The sequence below is a fragment of the Peromyscus maniculatus genome, chromosome 3 (assembly GCF_049852395.1).
Source record: "Peromyscus maniculatus bairdii isolate BWxNUB_F1_BW_parent chromosome 3, HU_Pman_BW_mat_3.1, whole genome shotgun sequence".
Classification (NCBI taxonomy): Eukaryota; Metazoa; Chordata; class Mammalia; order Rodentia; family Cricetidae; genus Peromyscus; species Peromyscus maniculatus.
The window spans coordinates 83,819,987-83,846,866 of NC_134854.1; the positions used below are offsets into that span (position 1 = coordinate 83,819,987).

General features: G+C 35.7%; 1 protein-coding gene across 2 annotated transcripts in view; it reads left to right on the forward strand.

Moving 5' to 3' along the window:
* The window catches only part of Ccser1 (coiled-coil serine rich protein 1), a 1,158,948-nt gene that overhangs the window by 941,672 nt on the left and 190,396 nt on the right, over positions 1-26,880 (forward strand). The window lies entirely within an intron of this gene.

Genomic DNA, 26,880 nt, shown 5'->3' on the forward strand with positions numbered 1-26,880 from the left:
CGATAACAGCAATGCAATGGAAAGTTATTCAGTTAACTCTTGATACATATTATACATTCCAGAGAATTGCCCCTTGGAGTATCATTCTACAAATTACAGAAATAACATTCTAATTCTTGTAAAGCTCTCCCAACTGAGCTATCTCAGCACCTCTAGTCTGTAATTCTTAAAGAATCAAAGTTCAAGTGCTGTTGGAAGGATGTTTTTAACACATAAATGAATTAAGGGTAATGAAAATAGCATGATATATGGATTTAAAAAGTTGGGCTGAGAATTCATAAACAGCTAAGACGAAAGCAGTGTTGCTGGCTGCCTTAAGATAGGGCAAAGAAATGTCTAGAAAGTGAACTAAAGTCATTTGTACTGTGAGTTTACACATGACTTCTTACAAGTACAAATTAGAGCAATAATGCTCATGATGAGTAATTTAAAAATCTTTTCACGGGTATGCAACCCACTCCTGTGATTTTCATTCCACAATTTCCTGCTCAAATATTTATAACACACTTCCAAAAGCAAATGCTAGAATATTGAAACCCATGAAGTTCCTGTGACCCACATGCTGACGGAATTTTCCCCATTAAATGCATGTTTTTATCTGTCAAAAAGCCCACCCACAACCTTTTAATCTATCACTTAGCTATATACATTAAATATATAAATATAAAAATTGTATATATATATATATGTATGTATATTTAATTTATGAGATTTTAGTTGTTTATATTTAATGTACATGTGTGTTTGCCCCACTGTGTACATTTGGTCTGTGTACCATGTGTGTACAATGCCCTTGAAGATTAGAAAAGGGCACTAGGACCTTTGGTCCTGGAGTTACAGGTGGTTGTGACTTATGGGGATGCTGAAAACTGAACCAAGGTTCTCTGGAAGAACAAGTGCTTGTAGACACTGAGGCATCTCTCTAGAGCAGCAATCTTTGTAAAACATCACTGAGGTGAAGCAAAAATAATACGTTTACTTGAAGACTACAGTTCTTCATTATTCTGCATCCTTTGCCCTTTCCAGCAAATTAGGATCCATGTAGAATTTCTGCTTTTTAATCAATGTTCACAGCTCAGGCAACGATGAATTTCTTATGTAGAAAGGCTAAATTAACCTGCTAAGGGTCATGTCTTTTCTCTATGGTTTCATTTCCTCGTTGTTTTACATAGTTCTAAATAATTCTTTTTGAAATAGTGCCAACTATTTATCAATTTAAATCTTTTTTTTTTTTTTTTTTTTTTTTTTTTTTTTTTTTTTTTTTTTTTCTTTTTGGTTTTTCGAGACAGGGTTTCTCTGCGTAGCTTTGCGCCTTTCCTGGAGCTCACTTGGTAGCCCAGGCTGGCCTCGAACTCACAGAGATCCGCCTGGCTCTGCCTCCCGAGTGCTGGGGTTAAAGGCGTGCGCCACCACCGCCCGGCCAATTTAAATCTTAAAGATGTATACATTATAAAAACCATTACAGCATAATTTGAATAATAAAAATATAAATTTGTTGTTTTTATTGAAAATAATTTTTCATACAGTATATTCTGATCATGGTTTCTCCTCTTCCAACTCCACCCAGATCCCTCTACCCTCCCAATCCACTCAGAGCCACACATTCTTTTTCTTTGTTATTTTTTTTAAAAAAAATATTTTTATTGTCCTTTTTCTCAAAGATACCAGATTTATTTCATATATATATTTAGTTTTGCTTCTACTGTCTCTGATTGACAATAATTTTTAAATATTACATGCAAGGCCATGTACTACATGTTTCATATTCCAGACAGCTTTCAACTTTCCGGCATCCACAGAGGTGAGGTTTGCTTCCTTTCTGTATCTTTACAAAGCAGGTCATGGATGTGTAAAAATGAACATTTGACAAGGTCACACAACTCATTATTGTTAGAACTAAAATAAAAATCAAGTACTTTATTCAAATTCTTTCATTTCTTTATCATAATGTACTTTTATTTTTCTCATGCAAAGAAATCCATCCAAGAAATCAGTCATTTCTAAAAGGATTTAACTCAGGATTGAGATTATGATGTAAGTTTTAAAAATAAAATTCATGTAATAAGACATTTTAGATAGGTGACATTTCCTGTGATGTCAGTTTATTAAACATGGCAATTGAGTAAGTCTGTCTGTAACAGCAGTCATCTACTTGACTCCTATAAATAGTCTAGCATGTATAATTTTGTCACAGAGCTAAAATTACTTTTGTACAGGAGACTTCAAATTATATTGTATAAGCACAACTTTGCTTTAAGAAGCCTTAATGACCTGAGACAGTAAAAAATCTAAATATAAAAATTGTGAATGAATTGTAAAATAATTTTTAGCACACTCACTCCATATTGCCAGAACATAATGGTTAAGTAATAAATATAACACTAAATAAATGAAGATATTGATTTAAAATAAACCTTTATAGACTCTTCCTCATATATGTGATCATTTATGAGTTGTTGCATATATATATATATATATGTATATGCATGCATTTTATATATAAATGCAATATATATTCAAATAAACACATTTGATAAGTCAAAGAAAAACCAAATCCTTTATTGATAAATGAGAGTCAGTTTGGGGAAATGGACCAGCTGTGGGCAGCTCTATTTAGAAGTGTAGTTCTCAATATGGGGCATTTGTGGAAGTAATCATCTCTCTCAGTTTGGGGCATTTGTTTCAGCCTGCCTGTATGTCTTCCCTTGTTGTGGTGTAACAAGACTGTGGCAGGGTAATCAATGTCCTCTAGTTTCACAGACTTCAGTCCACTGGAAAATTCTACATTGTTTTTCTTTTGCTCCAATCATGGCTTACTGTTGGTTCTGTTACATGCAGAACATTATACAGCAGTGAACGAATCATTTGGCCAAGAAATGAAGTGAAAGTCACATTAAACAAATGCATCCTACTTAACAATAGGGATGTTTTCCTCAGAAGAAAGTTTCATTAGGACCCACAAGGATATGTCATTTTCTACAGCCTTCAAGAAGAGTTGTATGGCCGGGCAGTGGTGGCACACGCCTTTAATCCTAGCACTCAGGAGGCAGAGGCAGGCAGATCTCTGTGAGTTCGAGGCCAGCCTGGGCTACCAAGTGAGTTCCAGGAAAGGCACAAAGCTACACAGAGAAACCCTGTCTAGGAAAAAAAAAGAAGAAGAAGGAGAAGAAGAGTTGTATGATTAGATATTATTTTTATAATTTGTGTGGACGGGTTATGCTATATAAGTAAATTACTTTCACTGGGGTAAGACAATTGTGTGTTGACACAAAAGCATGTCATTTATTTGGCAAACCTTCAATGTCTGTGACAACTGCTGTCTTAGTCTGAAGACCATTTTGTCATTATCTTACTTAAAAAAATTCTATACAATAAGTTCCAAAACTGGAATTTGGAACTTGCAAAGGAGACCCTCAGCAGTATAAATCTCCTTATGTGTTTCTGCCTGGCTTTAACATTGTACAACTAATATAAAAATCATTTTTTTTACCATTAGTCAGGATCTGTTGCCCTACTTTTGAAGTTGGTCTCCTGAGGATAATGGACATAATTGAAACTCCTGTTAAGTCTTTCCATTTTAATGAAAATATTAAATGACTTGTGGAGTTGCATGGCAAATTTGCTGCCCTGATCTCAGAAGGCTGTCTCTGATTTCCTTCTGCTGTTGACTCTTTTCTTCTCTACATGTATATAGTTTATAAATATAGTTACAGTAATTTGACTATGTTTTCAGATCATTGATTTCTAGGGTAATGTGGGTTTTTATTTTATTTTCATAATTTTCTCTTTATAATTAAAAGTTGGAAAAGGGCACCATAGAGAATGGAAACAAAAATGTCCTGATTAATTCTGTGGTTTTGGTTTTCTGAACTATAGATTAAATAGAGCAATATAGGATGATACGCATGAAGCTACAAAGTCCTTTGTTTTTTGAAAGACTTCTAGTTATTAGTTTGAGACTATAAGTAACTGCAATTAAATCTGAAAATAGTTTTAAAGGTTTCTTGTTTAGAAAAATATTGACTAAAAATGGAAAATGGTACTTTGTATGAAGTATGTGTGTTTATAATACAAAATTACTGTCACTGAGAACATTTTTTTCACTTAGAAATTAGAAAGCCTTTCCTAGGGCTTTTGGCATTTTATCATCAAATGATTTTTTAACACTTCTGTGCCTTCATATTAACCTTTATCATACCTAAAAATAGAGAGGAGCACAAAAATGCTACCATTGAATCTTTGAAGAAAGGATTGAATTCTGCTTTTTAATCTTCCACAACATGAAGGTTAATAGAGTGAAAAAATCTAGGAAACTGTACCTGGTTAATGTATCTAAGGACACATAGAATGCAGTTCTAGAAGAAGAAAAAAATGTCATGAACTCTGTTACTTTTAGTGTATTTTTTTGTCTCATTCATTAATATAATCATCCTTATGCTGTCTTTTTTAGCCTTTGAGACTTAATAGGTGGGCACTCCATGTTTCTGCAGTGCCATGGCTTGTGTTCACAGTGTCTTTGCTAGGTCAGTTCTTGTAACAGTGTCCTCTTTTCACAGATAAACCATAAATCTACACTAATCAGCTTGCTAAAGGTCACATGAGAATTTTTAGTGTAAATTTGATTTTGTGTTTCATAGATTCTCAGACTTGCTCTTAATCTCTAATTGGTCCATGTTTCCCACAGTGTCTTCAAATATAAACCACAGATGTAACTTTCTTCTGGCTTGTTTGATTTGAGAAGAGTAACCATCATTGCTTCCTTAGGAATGATTATGACAAGTCATTCAGGCATCTTGGTTGACTTACTACATCAATGAAATAATATATTAGAAGTATTTTTCACAAACTTTGACAATGAAAATATTAGTACCTACCTGATAGCAACCAAGAATATAACTGATAAAGATTAATCTCCTTTTCTTGTCTCATGTCAAAGTTTTCTGTTGAAAACTTCCTAACTCCCCAATTTAGCAACTAGAACAATACCTGGAATGTAGTATGTGCTCAACTAACGTTAAAAAACATATGATTGGTAAAACACTATCATTTAATAGCTTTCCTAGGATTATCTGAACTAAAGCTTTCTATTACCTACTTGGCATTTGTCTTATGTTTAGCTTATTTCTTTCACTTTACTGAAAATATTAATACAAAATACTTGTGGATAGTGCATGGGCATTTTTCAGTGTCAAGGGGGCATGTTTCTCCCATGATTTTCCCTAAGCCATAGGCTTAGGAGTTGCACTGTAAATACATCATTGGGGTTTAGCATCCCACAGTTATTAGTTCTCGGTGGTTCATGCCATTGTGAATCACGGCTGTAGCCTCCATGTAGTACAAAAAGAAACTTCTTTGATAAGGAATGAGAGCTACACTCACTCATCTATGTGCATAAGGTCAGATATTTAGAAGGCAGTTATAAATTATATTAATTTAGGAAAGTGGCAGTACTAGTTTATCATTCTAGTCCAGTCATTAATGTGGTTCATAGGTTTTCCAGATGACTAGGATTACTAATAGCTGCTTTCCCTTGGAAGCTTGCACTTTCTGTCACTATGAGAGCTGGTCCTCAGGGAGGTTTCCAGGTCGGTTGCAGCTCAATTCCTCGAAGCTTGCTGTCCAAAGTGTTTGGTCTCTGCATCAATAGGGCCTGACCTTAAAATGCCAGGAGGCAAAATGAGTTAAAAAACAGCACTAGTTTACATGCCAGTGTGGACAGAGAAAATTCCACGTAGTGTCACCCCTAGATGAAAATATATAGGAGGTCAATGAGAAAAAGATTAATTTCCCTCTAGGGATGAACTCCTACATAGATTAGTTGACTAAATAGTCAGCTCTGAACACATGCTCATAAAAGATGTGTGTGTGTGTGTGTGTGTGTGTGTGTGTGTGTGTAATATATGTACATATAACTGTAATAATTGAATAATTAAATAAATGATAATTAATTTGAGAGAGGGAGAGAGGAGTTGAATGGTGAAGAATCAGGGCCTATGTAGATGTGGGTACAGTCCTCATTTATGAAAACTTCAGAATAAAAGAAATGTAACTATCTTTAAAAATAGAACTAGAACTAAAAAAACATTCAAATTGTTTACTGTGCTAAAACAGCCTTAAAACATAAATAAAAGAGACAATGATTCCTAATCTTGACTCTGCACTAGTAAAATAGATTCATCACTTTATCAAAGAGACTTGAGGGAATTTGTGTGCCTTCAATAGAAAGACAAACAGAAGGTGCATTTGCCAAGTACAGGGCCCTCCAAAACACTGAGTCTGCTGGTGCCTTGGTCCTAGATTGCCCAGTCTCCAGTGCTGTGAATGTTTAAAGGCTTCCCAGTCTTAAGAACATTGTTACACACTGGTCTGAACTAAGACAGCAGTGTAAAAATTATGCAAATATCTCTACTCCACATCTGAGAAGACCTAACCATTATTTCCTCAACTAATGATATAGAAGGAAAAAGAAGCTATAATGTAATAGCACCTATGTCTTAGAGAGGTGGGTTTTAAGCTTTGTAGCATATGGAATTTTCGCCATATTATTGCATCAAAAAACTTGGGGAAAAATGGTGAAGAATTGGCTTACTACAAGTTGGCTACTTGTAGTTATTTATTCTTGACTAGATAACTTATTTTTATTGTTCTTAAACCTTATATTCAAGAGATCACAGAAGCTGAGAAAAGAAAAATCAAGAGGAAAGGATGTCATTTGAGGAGAAAGTGAATATGACTGTTTCTTTTCCTTTCAGACAGATTTAAGATTGAATTTTCTTTATATGCATGTACTAGATATAGTTCTCTAGAGTAACAAGACTTATAGAATGAATCTCTATCATCTATTTATTATCTATCTATATATCTATCATATAAATAAAGCATATATATGTATATATATATCATATATATCATATATATATGATATATATATATGATTTGTTGAAATGACTTACAGGGTGCAATTCATCTAATCCAACAATGGCTGTCTGTAAATGTAAAGTCCAAGAATCCAGTAGTTTCTCAGTACACAAGGCTGTATGTATCAGCTGATCTTCTGTATATGTTGGAATCCCAAAAAAAGTGACTCCAATACCAGCAAAGGAATGAGTGTGCTAGCAATGTGAGGGCAAGCAGGCAAGAAGAAATGCTTCCTTCTCCTATGTCCTTATATAGACTTCGAGCAGATGATGTGGCCCAGATTAAGTGTGTATTCCTGCCTCAAGGTATGTATTTATTTTTTTTATTAAGAAAATTTTTTCATTCATTTCATACACTAATCAAAGATCTCTACCTCAAGATCTTGATCAATGATTTGTGAATTTCTATTGCAAATGTCCAGACCAGAAGATGACTCACCTACTCCAAACCAAGCAAAAATAATCTCTCACAGGTGTGCCCTCAATTTATAGATTGTAGTTCCTTACAGATGTAGTGAAGTTGACAACCAGTAATAGCCACCACAACACAAATATTATACCCATTTATAATTCACAATCCAGTGGTATTTAGTCTTTTCACAAAGCTATGGAGCTGACACGATCACTATCCTTTCTCTCCAAGGCAATCATGCATCTACATTCTGTTTTGTTATGCCTTCTTATTCTGGGTATATTAAAAATATTATCTCTCACAGTAACACCATATATATATATATACATATATATATGTATATATATACATATACATATATGACCAATTCCTTTCTTTTTTATTTTATAATTTAATTTTACATATTAGACACAGATTCCCTTGTCCTCCCTCCTCCTGCAACTCCCTTCCCCTTCCCCCTCACCCACCTTCCCCCCCAGCCCACCCTCCATTCCCATCTCCTCCAGGGCAAAGACTCTCCTGGGGATTGAGTTCAACCTTGTAGATTAAGTCCAGGCAGGTCCAGTTCCCTCCTCCCAGGCTGAGCAAAGTGTCCCTGCATAAGTCCCAGGTTGCACACAGCCAGCTCATGCACTGAGGACTGGTCCCGGTCAAAGACAACTGGCAATAGTTGAGAGAAAGCCTGAACTGACCTACTCTGGTGATAGGATGGCCAAACACCCAAATTGTTGTGCTAGAAATCTCATCCAATGACTGAGGGAAGCAGATGCAGAGAGCCATGGCCAGGCCCCAGGTGGAGCTCCAGGAATCCAATTGGCAAGAAAGAGGAGGTTTTGGTATGAGCGAGAATTGTTGAGACCAAGATTGGAAAAAGCACAGGGACAAATAGCCAAACAAATGGAAACACATGAACTATGAACCAATAGCTGAGGAGCCCCCAACTGGATCAGGCCCTCTGGATAAGTGAGACAGTTGATCAGCTTGAACTCTTTGGGAGGAGACCAATTCCTTTCTATGCCTGTCCATCACTTTCCCTCCAATACTCTTGTCAACCTTCATTCCACTTTCTGTTTCTATGATGTAAATGTTTTAGATTTGACATATGAATGATAGTATACAATAAAAACATAACTGAGGCACTGGCTTATGTTACTTAACATAGTGGTCCCCGAGTTCAACTATAGTGTCACAAATAACATGATTTTGCTCTTCTGATGGGAGAATAATATTCTGTTATTATACATATCACATTTTCTTTTTGCGTTCTTACACTCATGATCACTTTTTTTTTCAATGTTGGCTATAATAAATGATGCAGTAATATGCAAGGAAGCACAGATACTTTTGCAATATATTTGCGTTGTTACTTCTGCAACTCAGTAGTGGGAGTGCTGGATCACATGGTTGTGTCACATTCAAGCTTTGAGATGCTTCTGTAATGCTTTTCATAATCACTCTACTCACTAGGAATACTACCGATTGAGTGAAGGGACTCCCTTTAGTAACTATCCTAAAAATACTGACTCTTTTATTTTGTACTTGTCAGGTTCTTTTTTTCACGTTATGAATTGATCCAAAATATATTGATCCAAAATACTTTTCTCATCTCTTACAGCATCTTATGTTCCAAGCACACTGCTGTTTGTGCTGCTTGGAATCAGATTTAAGATTTTTGTATCTTTGTCTTTTCTTTCTTAGTGTTCTATATCTGATTTTGTTGCTCATCTGTTGTTATATTTTGTCCACTTGCTCTACTAAAGACTCAGCATGGTTATATTAAGTTTCATATCTGAGAATTTAAAAAATCTCTAAGTATTGCCTGAGCTTATGTTTTATATCTCACTTTGTCTTTCAACTTTCCTTGTAAATTTCATTTCTTGATGGTAGGTTTTGAACCTCAGGCCTTGTTTTATACCTGTTATATAAGAGACCTGCCACTAAATGCCCATACTTCTTGAAGTTCTTAGTTCAAAACTGTACATACTTTAATAGTCAAAAAAGAATAGGTATAAATATGTCTTACTGTGAGGTTTTGTGCTTATTGCTTAAGTGTTATACTGTATTTACTGCTTGTCATGGCTGTACAAGTCACAGATTAGCATTTCATTAATTCATTAGTTGCCTTTTATTTAAACCCAAATATTCTCTTTACTGTCTCTACTTTCATTTATTTAACTTTTCTTCAGTTTTTTAAGATACCAATCCATTTTTTTGGTTTTATTTCTTCCTAAACTTTTTTAAATTAAGAACTTTTTAATTTATTCCACATGCCAATGACAGATCCCCCTTCCTCCCTCTTCCCGCTTCCCCGCTCCAGTCTTTCCCCCAGTCCACCCACATCCCCTCTTCTGAAAAGGTATGGCCTCCCATGGAAAGTCAGAGAGGGAAGTTCCCAGGAAACCACAGGTATGACCCCAGCTTAGACTACTAGCAGTGGTGGAAGAGGGTGCCAAGTTGGCCTACCCCGGTGACTAGTCCACTCTTAACTAAATGTTGACAAGTGTTAATTTTTTTCTGCTGTGTTCTTCATATTGTACAGGAACACTGGGACGTGAAAGTAAGTTACAGGGAAATGGAGACATAGGAAATGTGTTGAAGCTCTCTGTTGGGTTCAGACTGTAAATGAACCTCAAATTCAAGGATATGGCCTTCATGTAAGTGCTCAGTTCAGAAGAATTTGCTCACTCCAGAATAAGTTTTTGTTTCTTTTCTTTGCTGGAAGCACACGCATTCTTTAATTTTGTTTAAATTTGCTGTTGTTCTCTGTTTCTTCTTGTGTCCTTCTTTACTGTCAGAACTTGTTAAAAGTCTCATGTTTGGAGTGTTCAAGCATGGAGAATATTTTAGGTTGGATCTTCCATGCTTTCACACATAGTGTCTCCAATGATGGTTTATTATCTGCAGTTTCTGCCATGGTCTTTATTATCACGACATTCCTTTTACTCTAGATAAATGTGACTTTCTGTGTTGACTTCTTTGTCTCTCTCTTTTGTGGCAATGGGTTGTCATATGACCTCACTCCTAAGAGCTATGTTCATGTTTTTCCTGTTGTGAATATGTGTGTGATGATTTCCAAGTTATTTATACAGTCAGGATTGAATATTGGAAATTAAGAGTTAAGTATTTGAAATACACATTTTCAGTGGTATTTGTATTTATTTTGTATCCCTTGTGAACTTTCATGTATTCATCAAATGAGTTGGCTTTTCTGTAGGATATTTAATTTGAAAACCAAATTTAGATTGAATATACAAGTTTTCACTTGTCTTAAACGTTCATATTCTTTCTCACTAAACTGCAAATTTAAGGGCTATTATATCATGTACCTGGAAGGTAGTTGTATTATTTTGAAAACCTTTACTTCTAAGAATATAACTAAATTAAATTATTTTATTGCCTTTTATAAAATTAAAAAATATACATAAGATGGTAATATATCTCTTTCAGTATGCTATTTTTATAGAATGAGTAGAAAGAAGTCATAACTGTAAATAACAGTAGGAAGCATTTTTTATCATACAAAACATTATATAGCTAGAGTTCATGAGTTCATGCTTACTTCCCTTCATGGAAGGAAATATATACCATAGTTTGGATATTTTTTGCAGGTTAAAATTTGACTATGTTTAGGATGTGAGCCTGTGTCTACTTCCTCTTTCAGCACTGGGGCCCCATCTGGCCCAGACTTGTGCAGGTCCTGTGCATGTTGCCACAATATGTAAGAGTTCATAAATGCTTTGGCCCTGCTGTATTTACAAGGCCATGGTTCTTCCATCCTCTTGGTGTCTTTTAACCCTGCTAGAACTTGCAATCTTTCTACCTCCTCTTCAGCAGAGTTCCCTGAGCCCCAAGGAATCATAAATAAAAAACAATTGGTATATTAACCAAACTTAAGGCTAGGCTCTGTGTGCAGCAGTAGATGGCCAACACAAGATAAACTCAATGATATTTTCTAGGTTCTGTGTCTCATAATTTTGGCAGGGGTTATTTTTATTTTTGTCTTGTTTTTCCATTCTATGTGTGTATATTATGGTTTCCATTTTTATGGGATTGACTGTGTACAAATGTGTGAGTATCTGAGTCTATACGTGTTTCTTGAGATTCTCCTTTGTCTCTTTTATCTTTCCCTTGATTGTTTGTTTTGTCCTATTCTGGTTAGTTGGTTTAGAGACACCTGTTTGTATTCTAATAAGAGAGAGAAAGAAAAATTGTGGATTTGGGTAGGTGGGGAGGTGAGCTTAAGGAGGGAAACCGTAATCAAAACACATTTTATTTAAAAAAAAACTATTCTTTTCTTTTTAATATAAATTTTTATTAATTTTTTTCTTTCCTTTTACATACCAACCCTTGTATCCCTTCCCTCTTCTCCCGCTCCCTCCACCTACCCCAAACCCACCTTCACCCCCTCCTCACAGAGAGTAAGCCTCCTTTGGGTAGTCAATACAGGCTGGCATACCATGTTGGGAACAGACCTAGCCCCTCCCCACTGCATCAAGGCTGAGTAAGGCATAGCACCATAGGGAATGGGATCTAAAAAGCCAGTTCGTGTATCCAGGATAAGTCCTGGTCCCATTGCCAGGGGACCCACAAACACATCAAGCCATGCAACTTTAGCCCACATTCAGAAGGCCTAGTTTGGTCCCATGCATGCTTCCCAGCTGTCAGTCCAGAGTCCATGAGCTCCCATTAGCTTGGGTCAGCTATTTCTGTGGTTTTTCCCATCATGATTCTGACCCTCCTTGCTCTTACAACCCTTTCTACCTCTCTTCGATTGAACTCCAGGATCTTGGCCAAGTGCTTGGCTGTGGGCCTCTGCATCTGCTTCCTTCAGTTACTGGATGTAGGCTCTGACATCCTTAATGATAATTAGAATAGACACCAATCGAAGCTCAGGGGAAGGCTAGTTCAAGCACCCTCTCCACTATTGTTATGAGTCTTAGCTGGGTACAATCTTGTGAGTTCCTAGGGTTTTCCCTCGCTGCAGCTTCTTCCCCATCCTCTTAATGGTACACTCTGTCAAGATACCATTTCATTGCTCTCCATCCCCATCTCTCACCCATGTTCCTACCTCCCTTCTCCTCCACTCTATTCCCCCTCTCAGTTTACTCAGAAGATCTTAACCCTTTCCCCTTCCCAGGCAATCCATGTGTGTCACTCTTAGTGTCCTCCTCTTTACCTAGCTTTAGTTTCTTATGTTTGTATAGAAAATGATAATTCTTGATCTTTTTTCCTCTATTTCTTGGGATGAATAAAGGTTCCTGGTGTTCTTTAAAAATCACTCTAGTGCTAATTATTGGTTTCCTGAGGCACATAATTGATTCTGAAATATAAAACATTTACTTCAAAGATAAATGAGTTTTATAAGATACTATTAAGGAAAGTTATGACAACATTAAATTATATTTTTATTAAATCATTTGAAAAAATAAGAGTTGTTACTTTCTTTCCTTTTTTACTAACTTAGGTATGTCTCAGTTAAGATTGTTTTTAATGCTCATAAGAATAATGTTAGACAGAACTTTTTCATAATTATCTTCCACATTGGCTCAAATATATGGCATCTTAATGAGAATTAGCATCTGACACAGTTCAAATTTACTTTTATCATAATCTAATTTGTTCATTCAAGATATACATTTAATGGTTTTATATGCAATGGTTATTTCAGTCCAAACCCAGGTTTGGTATTTTTTTTTCTTGGAGCTTACTGGTCCACTCAGTAAAGCCTTTCTGGGTGCTCTCAGAAGGTGACTGTTACCTTAGTGTTTTACCATGTTTCTGTCTTATGCAGAAAAGGTCTACTAGTTTTCTCCTCAAAGTTGTCTTTCTTTGAGTTCCCTAATCTGAACTTTATTCTTAGAAATGTTCCATGTATTTCTGTGTTTATTAATTTTCCATAGTGAAAATAATTAGAAGATCAGAGCCAAGGTCCAGAAACAGACATGAGTGGGGAAAACACTCTCAAAGTTTATGGCTTCAGGTTTGTAACACTTATGTAACATTGTCTAAAATATTGGTGATAAATAGTTTTTAATCATTTTTAACAGTGATTAAAATCATACACATTTATAACCTATATGATTTAATAAGAGCAATTGTATCAAAATAATATAATACTTGATGGCTATAAATTTTTATGAATATTCCCAGAGTTTTTGTTTAACAACACTGCTCATTTTTAACAGATGTAAGAGATTTTTTTAAAAAAGAATATTCATGCAAAGTAGCACACTGGTCATATAATTTCCCATATACTGATCAGAAATATGAAGCATCCTTGCCTTTACTAGATAACATTCTGCTTTTTGACTAAATACTTCATATAGTTAGTAGTAATGGCTATGATTATTCTATAATGATGAATGTAATGTGAAATGAGGGATAACCATTTTAGAGCCAATTAAGTTCAACAAACAAAAGGCACTGATAATGTTTTATGTGCCACCATCTAAAACATGTGGTGTCTCAGTTTCTCAGTCTAAAGTGTAGTGTGATTGCCAAAGACAGATTATAAATGAACATAGTAATAAGAAATTGGATGGTATAATTGGGATCAAGAAAATTGAAACAGTATATGTGAAAGGGGTGAGAAAAAGCTGTCCCAACATGATCAGGAAAGCATTTCTATGGATTATTGTAGAATATTTCATCTGAAGATCAAGGTAGACAATGCTCCAGACATAAACAACAGCATATGCATGGATTATACTCAACACCGAATTTAAGAAAGTTAAAAGAAGTTAATGTTGACAAAATCTCCCACCAATTGAAATTATGGTAATAGGCAGTTGTTTTACAACAATTTAACATTGTTCCATTTTTTTTTTTTTTTTTGAGATACAGTTAACATAGAGTGTGCGGCAAGGCATAGAGTTGAGGAAGGTTACCAGCAGAAGAAAGAGTATTTCCAAAGGGTACACAGTCATGTTTAGCTATAGTTAAATAGAGGCAGAAACAGCTTTGCTTTTGCTGGAAGAAATGCTATGATGATGTGTCTTGGCAAGCAGTGTGGATCTAGCAGTCATCATCAGACACAATAGTGTTTGCAGATCTCGCCATGTTGGCCCGCAGCTGTGTTGGTGCTGACTTACTTGCTAGCAGAAAGCTTTGCAGGAAAGCCATCCCTGTGTGAGGAAATGTCAAATGAGCTTGTTTATCTCTTACAATTCCTCAAATTTTAGCTCCATGTCAATACTGCACTCGCTGTACAGATGAGGATGCTGAAGTTAGACGTTCACATTAGAAAAATCTCAGAGTAGGTACCCAAACCAAGTTTTTCTCACCCTCCCAGTCCAGGCTATTTTTAAGTGGAAATGTCAATCACTGTGATTAATCATAGGGTAGCATCATGGTGTTTGTAATTTAAAACTGAAAGTGTAATTGGAATTCATGTTTTAAAGATGACTACATTTGATGTGTGAAAAAGACACTTCTGTACCTCCAGTTGGCAAAATGAGCATATCAATACCAGTTTTCTTTCACGTTTGTTCTAATAAACAAATGACTAAGGGTGTATAAGAATAACATGAAAAACGTTGAACAATTCAAAACTCTACTTAAACCACGTAGACACAAAGTAGTGCCTATTATGTGTGACTCACTGTTTCATACCTGAGCTAAAAATAAAATCATCATAAGACCACCTTTCAAACAACATAAAAAGAAAAAAAAAAACACCCCTCCAAATCTGTGCAAAAGAAAACAAAGTTTTTTATCCTTTACTAACCCAACTTCTTAAGCTAGAACTCTTTCAAACCCAGTTCTCTGTTTAGAATAGGGCTCTTTGTAGATACTATAGGAGTCCATTATTGTGGTGATTCACTTATAAGGCTTGTGGAAGAAGCTTAGCTGGGTGTTGAAGAGGGAGAGAGGAAAAAAGGATAGAGCGAGAGCATAAAGGGAGTGAGAGAGCAGAGCATGAGAGATAGCCAGACAGAGACAAAGATAGAGAAAGACAGGGAGACTGGCAAAGTGGGAGAGATTTGACATTTTCTTCATCTTTACCTATCTGTGCAAATCTCATTTACATGAGACATCTGCTGTCTTTCATAAACTATACTGTGCTGTTTTCTGTTACCTGTAGTTGAAACACTTAACAGTCAGGGAGAATGAGCTGGGGACTCTGAACATGCTAAGAAGACTGATTGAGGAAGGGGCAATGTGAATTAATTGAGACAAAAAAATGTAGGCTAGAGTTGATATGATGTTTCAAATTCATAGATATAAGAAAGACATTGAAGACTAAAATAAATAAATAAATAAATAAATAAAATCTTATTGCAGAGTGAGGAGAACTTATTGGGAGTCCAACATTACAAGAAAAGAGAAATAGTGAGGCAGTTGTGATGCCTGCTTGTAACCCCAGCACTCAGGAAACAGGCAGATAGATCTCTGTGAGTTCCAGGCAGGCTCCAAGAATAAACAGAGAAACCCTGTCTTGAAAAAACCCAAATATATCTATATCTATGTATATATGTATATATGTATACATATGTGTATATATATATGTATACACAATATATATATGTATATATATATAATATTTGATTATTTGATGAACTCAAGGAGTAAGTCCCTAACATCATTCATGGTTGTGTATTTCAAAGAAGCACATATTAACATATTCATGAAAACTGAAATGTTTAGGGATTTTTCATATCTTTTATGTAGCACAGATAATGAACAAAGAGGCTCGATGTTAGTTTCTTTAGAGAGTGTTTGCCTTCATAGATATAAAAATGGGAAAATGGGCTGGAGGCATGATAGACTAGAATAAATAAGCCTGGCTAAGATCATCTAAACTGATTAAATATTTTTGGATAGGGAAAAGCTATTGCAGCACTGGGATGGTTAGAGTCTTAATAGACATAAGGGCAATGGGTATAGAAAAAAGTGGAAAGATGTGGATAATATTGTGGGTAGAACTGGCAAGATTGAGATACAAAATGTGCTTGAGAATGACTGAGTATTCAGCATGGTTCTGCTGGCATAAATGGGGAATGTATTATAGAGAAAATAAACTCAGCACATGAAATGCATTAGTAGGGAAGAAGGTTATTCACAAGGGCACTGATTCATAGGGTTTGGTTATCTGCCTTAAAAACAGAATGTGTTTTTGTGATGAAGACCAGAATCTAATCATATATTTAGTTAAGAAAGTCATAATAATGAGTACTTCACCATGAACCACCTCTATCCTAGGCAAAATTCCTGCTGTGGTTGACATAATAATAGAGTAGTGACATGAAAATCATAGATAAGTAAATGAATATAGCACTGTATGGCTGGATAGTATTCTAAAGAGAAAGGACAGGAAATGTGTAGCTGTTATTTTAAAACCCTCATTTGAAAAAGCCTCTGGGTGAGAAGATCTGAAGGTATTCAAGGAAAGAGAAATGCAAGAGGTGAAAGAAGAATCATGTAGTAGAGGTCAAGGAACACATTTGAGGAACAGCAGCAGAGTGGCTAGGCAACATCACTAAAGGCAGATGGGGTCAATGACTTGGTTGCATCGAAGGCTTTAGACTAAAGTCCAGATACAGAACTAGGGCTCATGGCAGAAAGTAACCCTTCTCCTTGGGAACGTTTTTTCTTTCAGATAGCCACCCACATAAGGATCATCTTGAGGTCAATCTTTCCACATGAGACACAATATCTAGACTGAAATCAGTTCTAAAATACTGATAGTTTATGGTGTTTTCTTTCTCTATTAGTACTTCTGTGTGTGTGTGTGTGTGTGTGTGTGTGTGTGTGTGTGTTTGGTGTGTGTGTGTATAGATGAAATGACTTATATTACTTAGGTAAACAAGACACTAATCTTGACAGAGAAAATGGATAGGATTCCCTGAATCCAGATACCTGCTACCTTTGAGTACCTTGTGTGAGAGAGAAATATGAGTTCCTTAAACAAAGTTTTTTTGTTTTTGTTTTTGTTTTACTGCTCACAGCTTAAGTCATTGCAGTTGATGCAGAAATTTTGGTTGTGATCACCATAGATACTAACATTCTTTGAATTCGTACTATTGCTCACAAAGAACTTGTATAAAAAATATGAAGTAGGACAGGATCACTGAGGATTTCTAGACCATGATTCTACAGCCAGCCACCCCCTCTGTGTAGGTAAATCTGTTAGATTCTCCCAAATCTAGGACAAATGTAATTGTCTTCCTGAATGTATCCATAATAAAACTCAGCCTTTCCCTCTAGCACTCAGATCTGATCGTTCACTTTTCATGTTCTTTCCTTCTCTGCCGCTTGTTTAATTTCATCTTATGTTATATTTAGCTAACTGCATGCACTGCTTTCTGAATACAGAGTCCTTCTGGCACAGCTTCTTGTCATCATCTCAGAGAATAATGCAAGCTGGGCAAAGCCCCTGATAGTTTCAGTGCAGGGCAGAAGCCAATGACTCCCTAGAGACCTTCAGTAGCTCTCATTGTTGGCAAGGTCCTTGTCTCCTTCCCTTACAAATGCTCATGCCCACTTCATTTCTCCCAGAAGTCAGGGTGGTGGAAAAAATTGCCCTCTATACTCAGAGCACATTTATAGAATGATGCTATGATTATAGCCACTTCCACAATCATTGAAGACAGGAGGCATTTCCTACCTCCAGAAGAGTGACTTTTGGTGAATTGAATCAGAAATAGAAGCAATCTAGATGAAGCTAAGCTTAGGAAACATAGATACAAACACATACATATATAACCTGTCTACTACCTTACATCTTTGTGACAGTGACAAAAATAAGCAGAAGAGGACCCATGAAATATTCAGGTGTCAAAAATAACTGAAGAAAAACTCCCAAAACTGCTGATTCAGTAACTAAATTGACTTGTCATGGAGCAGTCCAAACAGAAGCAGAAGGTAGCTGCTTCTGGGACAGTGTCCTCTACTTCCCCTCTGATTCCAAGCGAAGTTGTATAATTATATCACATTGCAGCATCTGACAGAAAGTGAGGGCTTAATGATTTATTTTGAATGCTCAAGCTTTTTAGAATAACCTCTGAGAACCATTTGTATCATTCTATTTTCTTTAAAACATTGGCGTATCCTTTTAAATATATTAATTTAGATATGTACATACCTTTGTTTTATTTAAATACCAATAGAAATCTCATTTTAAATGGAGGGCAAGGAATTTTCCTTTTTTTAGGTGAGGAAGAATAAAATAGAAGACACAAAGAAAGATACTCATAATTATGGCCATCGAATATTTGTGAAAGACAAAAAATTAAAAGAAAACATACTGAAGAAAAGACAACAACTTCAGTAAATGGTGCTTGGAAAACTGGATGGTCATAGGTAAAAGAATCAAGTTAGACCCTTATCTATCATTTTACAGAAAAATGTGACCCAAATGGATCAAACATCTCAACTTGAAACCCAAAACACTAATACTTCCAGATGAATAACTACAAAGTACCTACAAAATTTAGGTGAATAGGACTCCATTCGCCCATTAATTCATGACAATAGTAGGCAAGTGTAAACTCACAAAAATAGAAAAGCTTATGTACAACTAAATAATCTATTGAGTGAAAGTGAAATCTATAGAATGAGAAAATATCCTTCCTAGTTATATATTTGACAGAGGACTGCTATCCAAAATACACAAGAACTAAAAAAAAAAAAAAAAAAAAAAAAAAAAGTGACTCAATTAAAATAGCTCACTCAATTAAAAATGGCTAGGGATCAAAACAGAGTTCTCAGTAAAATAAATAAAAATGGATAATAAAGCACGCAAAAGTGTTTGTATTCCTCAGCAGTTAAAGAAATACAAATTATGTCAACTCTTAGATTTAATCTCACTCCACTTAGAATAGCTAAGATCAACCTAACAACTGAAAACAAATTCGGCCAAGGTTATATGGAAAGGAGCAGAACCGTCACTGCTAATGGGAATGCAAGTTGGTGTATCCACTCTGGAAATCAGAGTGTAAAATCCTCAGAAAACTAAAAATAAATCTAACATATAACCAGCTATATTATTTGTTTTCTAAATTTAGAAAAACATGTAGAAAGTCGTGTTCTGATTTAGCAAGGTAATAATATATTTTACACCTGGAATCCTGACTCATATTGCATTATTTATACAAGAACATAAGAAGATATTTATTTTTAATCATTAATTCATTTCTCTGTTGATATTAAATCATCTAGAAAGCATTTATACACTGTATAGTAATTTCACTGACACTTCACAGGCCTATTTTATGAGATATATCAGAGTGGGGCTGTAGATGAGGTATGTGAATCTAAAACTAGGCCCAACACAGAAATTTCACTTTTAGAATATCTGGGTCCATGTTTTAGACATGAGTATATAACTTAGTGTGATGCCTAGTTCCTGATATATTTCCTATTGATTTGCTTATGGAATGAATGACCTACTGAAGATTAGGATATAAAATATGCACGTATTTTTCTATCCTTGCTTTTTGTGTTAATTTATTATTCTTTTGTTGATGAGTGTGGATATTTATAATTGGTTTGGTGCTACCTCATTCACAAACACTACTTTTTAAAAACTTAACTTTGATTCATTTGTGTTACTTGTAGGCAAATGACTTTAATAAATATCCTAAAGGCAAGCAAAAATAAAACTTTTATCATAAAAATCTTGATACACAGGCAAAAGCTAGAAATATTAATATAATAATAAAACAAATGTTTCACTCACTTATAACAATTAACCATTCCATGGCTAATGAACTCTCAGCTTGGAAATATCTCAACACTGTAGCATTTACTGTAGTATCTGTAAATACTTAATGAGCATTACCACAAAGTAGTAATAGTATTAGTGTCACACTAAGAATAAGTTGTGTTAACTCTTAGTATCATTAGTCATTTAGTCAGACCAAAATATCTCAAATACTCTTTTTATTTGAAGATTTCAAATAGAGCTCATTGAATTGCTTAAGGTATCTCCTAAATATTTTTCACTCAATTATTTTCTCGCTCTTAATTCATCATCTTTTGGGAAAAAAAACTTGGACACACACAGAGACATACACACACCTCACCTTTAGTTCATTCTAATAAAGAATTACACAATATTTCTATAATTTTACCAATTTTCATCTATTGAAAGTTTCTTCCATGTTGAGAATTCTGTTTCATAGTAATTATTTTTTCCATAAAGTATAAAGTGATTTCAGTACACATATATACATAACCAATACTAAAACTATGTGATTACTAAATGTGTTAGTCAGGGATTTCTAGAGGAACATAACCGATATTATGAACATACATATGGGATTTATTAGAGTGCGTTGCAGGCTGTGGTCCTGCTAGCCCAATGATGTCTGCCTTCTGACAGGAAGTCCAAGAGTTGGCCTTAGCAACAGGTTTATGAACTTGCCAATGAGAGCAAGGGTAAGCAGGAGAAAAGCAAAATATGCTTTCTTCCATGTATTTAATATAGGATACCATGAGAAAGTGCTGCCCAGATTTGAGGTGGGTCTTCACACCTCAAATAATCCAATCAAGGATAATATCTAATAGGGCTGCTTGGGAATTTAGTTGATTCTGGATGTGGTCAAGTTAACAACTAAGAATCACCATCACACCAAATATGGCTTATATAATGATTCTTTGCTTTTTTTAATGTATGTTTAATTTTTTCTTTTTTTCTCTTACTGAAAATAGATTTATTTCCTCATATAATATATCATGATTATGGTTTCTGCTACTGCTACTCTTCCAAGTTCCTCAATACCTTCCTTCTCTTCTGGATCCATCTCACTTCTATCTCTCATGAGAAAACAAATAGGTTTCTAAAGGATAGCAATAAAATAAAATATAAAAAATAAGATAAAACAAAAACTAATGCATTAGTTGGATAAAACAAACACATACAAAAAAAAGGGCCCAAGAGAAGGCACAAGAATCAGACTCCCACTCAATTGCACATTCAGGAATCCCATAATAACACTAAATTGAAAGCCAAAATATATAGCCAAAGGACCTGTAGGGTGAAAGATATAGATATATAGATATAGATAGATAGATAGGTAGATAGATAGATAGGTAGGTAATAAAATAAATAACAATAATAGGGAAAAAGAAAAAAAAATGGAAAAGCTCTGCTACAATATTGTGAGACATGGAACCTCTAAAGGTGCCATTGAGTTCGTTTTCTGTTGGCTATCTACTGCTGGGCTTGCAGCCCACCCTCAAGAGTAATTTGTTTCTCTACTTTCCTTTGGAGAAAACTAAATTTTCATTTGCAAGTGTTTATCAATTAGAGATAATTTTGAATTAAAGATGGCGGCATGTGTATATGTCCCTTTTAGTTCTAGGATCCCATCTAGTGCAGACTGATGTAGGCCCTGTGAATGCTGCTTCAATCTCTGTGAGCTCATATGAATTTTGTTCATGCTGATTTTGAGGGCCTTGTTTTTTTGTGTGTGTGTGTCTTCCATTCCTTTTGGCTTTTATAGTATTTCCATCTTCACTTCCATGAGTTTCCTTGAACTCTGAGGAAGAGTAATTTGATGGACACATCCCTTTTAGGGCTGAGTGTTCCAAGGTATCTCACTCTCTGCATAGTGTCTGGTAGTGGGTCTTGTATTTGTTCCCACCTGCTGCCGAAGGAAGCATCTCTGATGATGGCATATTTGCCTAAATTTAATGATGTAATATACATTTAACAATATAAATTTAAATGTAATATACAATATTATATACCCAACAGTTCAGTTTTTTACATTCTTAATGTTAAAAAGAATCAATACAGAAAATATGTGCATTAGTTGGAATATTTCGGTTGTAAAAGATGGAATTTTTAGAAGTTTGTTGAAAAGAGAATTATATAGTAGCCTTGGTGGGTCTGAAGGATGATGTTTCCCAAACAGTTTCTGTAGTCCTTTTCTAGAATCTATTTCTTCTGTTCATATTTGCTCTGTGTTCTTTTACAAACACTTTTCTAGCCCTCATAGTTATAACTACTGTTTCTATATCACAATTTTCATTTTCATCTCCTACAACCAATGAATCTCTTCTTAGGAGCCTGTCTGGTTTTCATCTTTTAGAGTCAGATTTACTCATATTTTGGAGGTGCTTGGATCACATGGTGCCCATCCACTTCATTTGTATACTTACTAAGCATCATATGGAACTGCTTACACACTTAGAAATAACTCTACATATAAGCACATTCTAAAGGAACAACATTGCAAACTTAATATTTATTCAAAACATGTTTTGATTAATGTGTCTAGTTTTTTGTTCTTTCTTCAATGACATTTCCTCTTAGCCTTTAGTATATGTGAGATATTGAAAAAGCAGGTGTTTAATGAAAATGATGAGTATAATCAGTTCATGTGTGGATGGATATTAGGCAATAGGTCCTTAGCTTGCATGAAGGCATTCTCAATGATCCCCTGCCTTCCATTTTCTCCCTAGGCTGTCAGATGAGAGAATGAAAACCCCAAAACTAACAGTGGTCAGATGTACTGTACTGAAGTTTGTTCGGGTTCAATAGCAGCTAATATTAAATGTAATGTTCTCAAATATTTACTCACAGTAATATGCTCCATTTAGTCTGCACAGTGATTTTGGGCTCCTACTTAATAATGGTTCTCTGCCCTTTAGCAAATAAAACAGCAGGGACACCATTGTGCTCAGAACAACACACTTATTAATGTGCAAAATTCTTTTTTCTTTCCTATGCTCCTTTAACAGTTGAAATGGCTCCTAGAATCCTAGACAGACTTACACATTTTTCTGCTGCATTAAATAACACATTTTAGCTGTTGCTTTTCTCTGTAATTATGTAAACTATGTTGTATGACCAAACTTTTTTTTTTTATCATGTTTTATTTATTCCTTTTGGAACTGAACAGAGCTGTACTGTTATTTTCCAGATTCAGAACTTCCATACACTTTTACAGAGGAAATATTTACAATTAAACTTTATTAGTTATTTTCTTTATTTTAATCTATTTTTTTATTTTATTTTTTGCGCACAAGGAGAGTGATATAATGTGAAATTAATGCCTAGTTTTTTAAGACAGCACAGTGGGTTACTTTGTTGTACTCCCAGTGAAGTAATCAATGCCATACAAACAAGAAATCAAGTATTCTGAAGCTCGAAAGAAGACATGTAGAGGTCTTGCAGCTGGTGGGATGAGTCCTCTTGACAGCGTGGAAACAAAGCCATGGATTGATTGATCTTCAAGCCATCCTCTTCAGTTACCCACAGTGTTCTCGGTCCCTCCCTTCCTCCTTCTGCCCCTCCCCCTGCCTCTCCCCCCCCTGCCCTAACCCCCCCCCATGTGTGTGTGTGGGGGGGGCACATGCGCTCACAGGCATTTGACCCCAGTCTATTTGACTTTGGCTTTGATTCAGTAACCTAATCTGACTAGTGGAATGGAGGCAAGCCTCCACATATTCATGTTCTGGAGAAGCGTAAACCCCTTTACTGGAGGACCCAGGAATTTCAGCTGGCTATGGTCTTTGTCTTTGTCCTGAAACTGAAATGTCCCAAAGCCCCAAAGCTGCACAGGTGTTTCTGCCCAGGTGGCAAAGCAAGAGAGTGTAGATTAAAGATGTTTAGCTTGAACTGTTTGGGGGACCCCGAGGCAGTGGGATCAGGATCTATCCCTGGTGCCTGGGCAGGCTTTTAGGAACCCAGTGCCTAGGTTGTGACACCTTGTACAGCCTTTGTGCAGTGGGGAGGGGCTTGGATCTGCCTCAGGTGACTGTGCCAGGCTATGCTGACTCCCCATGGGAGACCTTGACTTGGGGGAGGTGGAAATGGGGGGTGGGTTGGGGGAGAAGGCTGGGGGGCGGGAAGAGGGAGGAGGGGGGATCTGTGGTTGGTATGTAAAATGAATAGAAAATTTCTTAATTTTGGTGATATTGTGCTACCCAAAATATTGTGCACCCTAATAAACTTATCTGGGGGTGAGAGAACAGAACAGCCATAATATTAAACGTAGAGGTTAGGCAGTGATAGTGCACAGCATTAATCCTAGCATTCCTAATGCAGAGATCCATCTGGATCTCTGTGAGTTCAAAGCCACACTGGAAACAGCCAGGCATGGTGACTCACGCCTTTGATCCCAGGAAGTGATGTCAGAAAGCAGAAAGGTATATAAGGCATGAAAACCAGGAACTAGAGCTGGTTAAGCTTTTAGGCTTTTGAGCAGCAGATCAGCAGAGATCTATTTGGATGAGGACTTAGAGGTTTCCAGTTTGAGGAAACGGGATCCAGCTGAGGAAATGGCGAGGTGAGGTGGCCGTGGCTTGTTCTGCTTCTCTGATCTTCCAGCATTCATCCCAATACCTGGCACCAGGTTTGTTTTCATTTAAGATTCATGCTACACTTAATAATAAAAAAAGAAAAAAAAAAAAAAAACAGATGTAGCCAACAGTTAATGTCTGGGGAAAACTCTGTGGTAAGCCCTGCCACCTCTCCATTTGAAGCTGGTTTGTAAGGGCACCCACGCTAAATGATAAATTCCTCATGGCCTCAGTTTGCAGGAATCTTTGAGCAGCCTTTTTCTCTTATAGTTTCCCCCCAAAATGACATTTACAGGTTTTCATTTCTTTAAAGTTCTTGAAAGAAATTTGTCTTCATTTTATATTTTCTGCACCACAGTTTACTGATAACTATTTTAAAAAGCTAATGATTCACGAATTGTCGGAATGCTACTCAGACAAAACTTTAAAGTTAGGCAATGAATCACTTGAATCAAACTATCATATTTTTGAATTAATTGTTTCTTTTTAAACTCTCTGTGGGTGAATCATGGCTTTACTATCCTCTGGTTCTTTACATTTGGTAATAATTATTTTTATTCAATTTCCTAATTATGTAGACAATTTATTCTGCTCTTGCTTCCCCAAAAGTCTAATTATTTTGAGAATATTAAAATTAAATGTCAAAGTTATTATTAATAAGGCTCTGCTTATTAAAGGGGCTACAGAAAAAGCTGTCTGGCAGTTTACAATTATTGCATAAAATAATACTTGATAGACACAACAATAAAAGTTACCAATATTTTAAAGATTAAGATAAAATTAAACATAGCATTAATTGACTAATATTCTAAACAAATCAGAAGATGTAATTGAGAAATACAGAAGTCAAATCGACTGAAAACTAAGACTCCCTTTCTTTTGCTTGTGTGATGAGTCAGGAGTTTTGTCTTAATTCTGAGACTTGAGTTCTTTTGAATCACACTGATGACCTGTTCTTATAAAGAAGAAACTTCTATCTACAATTAGCCCCATAGTATTCTCCATCTTAGGGCCCTGGGCTTATCCCTCAAATTCCAGGAGTTTAATCTCAAACCAACAAGAAGGAAGCACAGGAGTGTCCTCATGGCTTTAGAAATAGGATTCTAGCAGTAACTTACCTTTATTCTCAAAACATACTATTGTCAGCACAAAATATTCAAGAATAAACAGATGTTTTACCCAGTACATGCCATTTAAAATATGTTGTTGTATTTCTCAGTAAACGGGTGTGACTTTTCAGGGGCACTCATGTTTAAAAGTAGAGATGAGATGCACGCTCCTGGGAAACAGCCTGAGCCTCTACTCCTGCCCCAGCACTTTCCAGTGAGAGGTGAGCACTGAGTGCCGAGCTTATCCTAATCCTTATAATTTGAAGCATGCGCATTTTTAATCTTAGCTAGGATAATGTCCAGCCACGGCAGGCCCACTGGAAACTCTACCTTGGCTCTCTTCTACTTACTTGTTGCCTGTGCTCTCCTCTCACAGGGAGGGACATACTGCTCCAACAGCTGCATGCATTTGCCTTAGCTTTTCACCTTTTCCTACATGCTTAGAAATTTTGGTATCATATCCTTATCAATTTTATTGCTCTCTATAAAAATGTTTGAGTTTATTAGTATTTTAAGTCTCTCCGTGTAATTAAGTATAACCATAATCAACTGATTCCAAAAACTCTTCTAGAAGTTACCTCTGACACTACTAACAGTATCTGAAAGACAATTAAATTTATTTAGTCAAGGACCTGGAATAGGTCCATGATATGTAATGAGTAAGGACTTGGAAGCTATTTTATGAAGTCCCATGCATGGAAGTACCCCAGGACAGAAGAATCCAAATTTCACTCTGCAAATGTAAGGATCAAATCAAAACTAGCACAACCATGAAAAAAGGTGGGTTACCAATAGGCAGTCATGGAGAGTGAAGATCTTTGTAGTAAATGTTTGTGTTAAACGGCATTCTTATATGTTAATGGAGAACGAATATCACGACTTGAATCACTGGGTACAGCAAAAGCAATCATAAGACACTTGAGGACAGCTGGGGCAAGTGTAGGTCACACGCTGAACCCTTTCATGCTTCCACTTTATTTTTACCACATGGACCTTCACAAAAGTTTCTGTAGAAAAAAATATTCTGTGACAAATAATATATAAAATATAATAGGTCCTACTACCCCTATAATATTTACAGGAAAGACAAATTACACATAACATTTATTTTGGATTAGTATGAAAATAGTAATTATGGAACATATATAATGAATGCTTTAAAGGCATGTTTTATCTTTTTTTTTTTTTT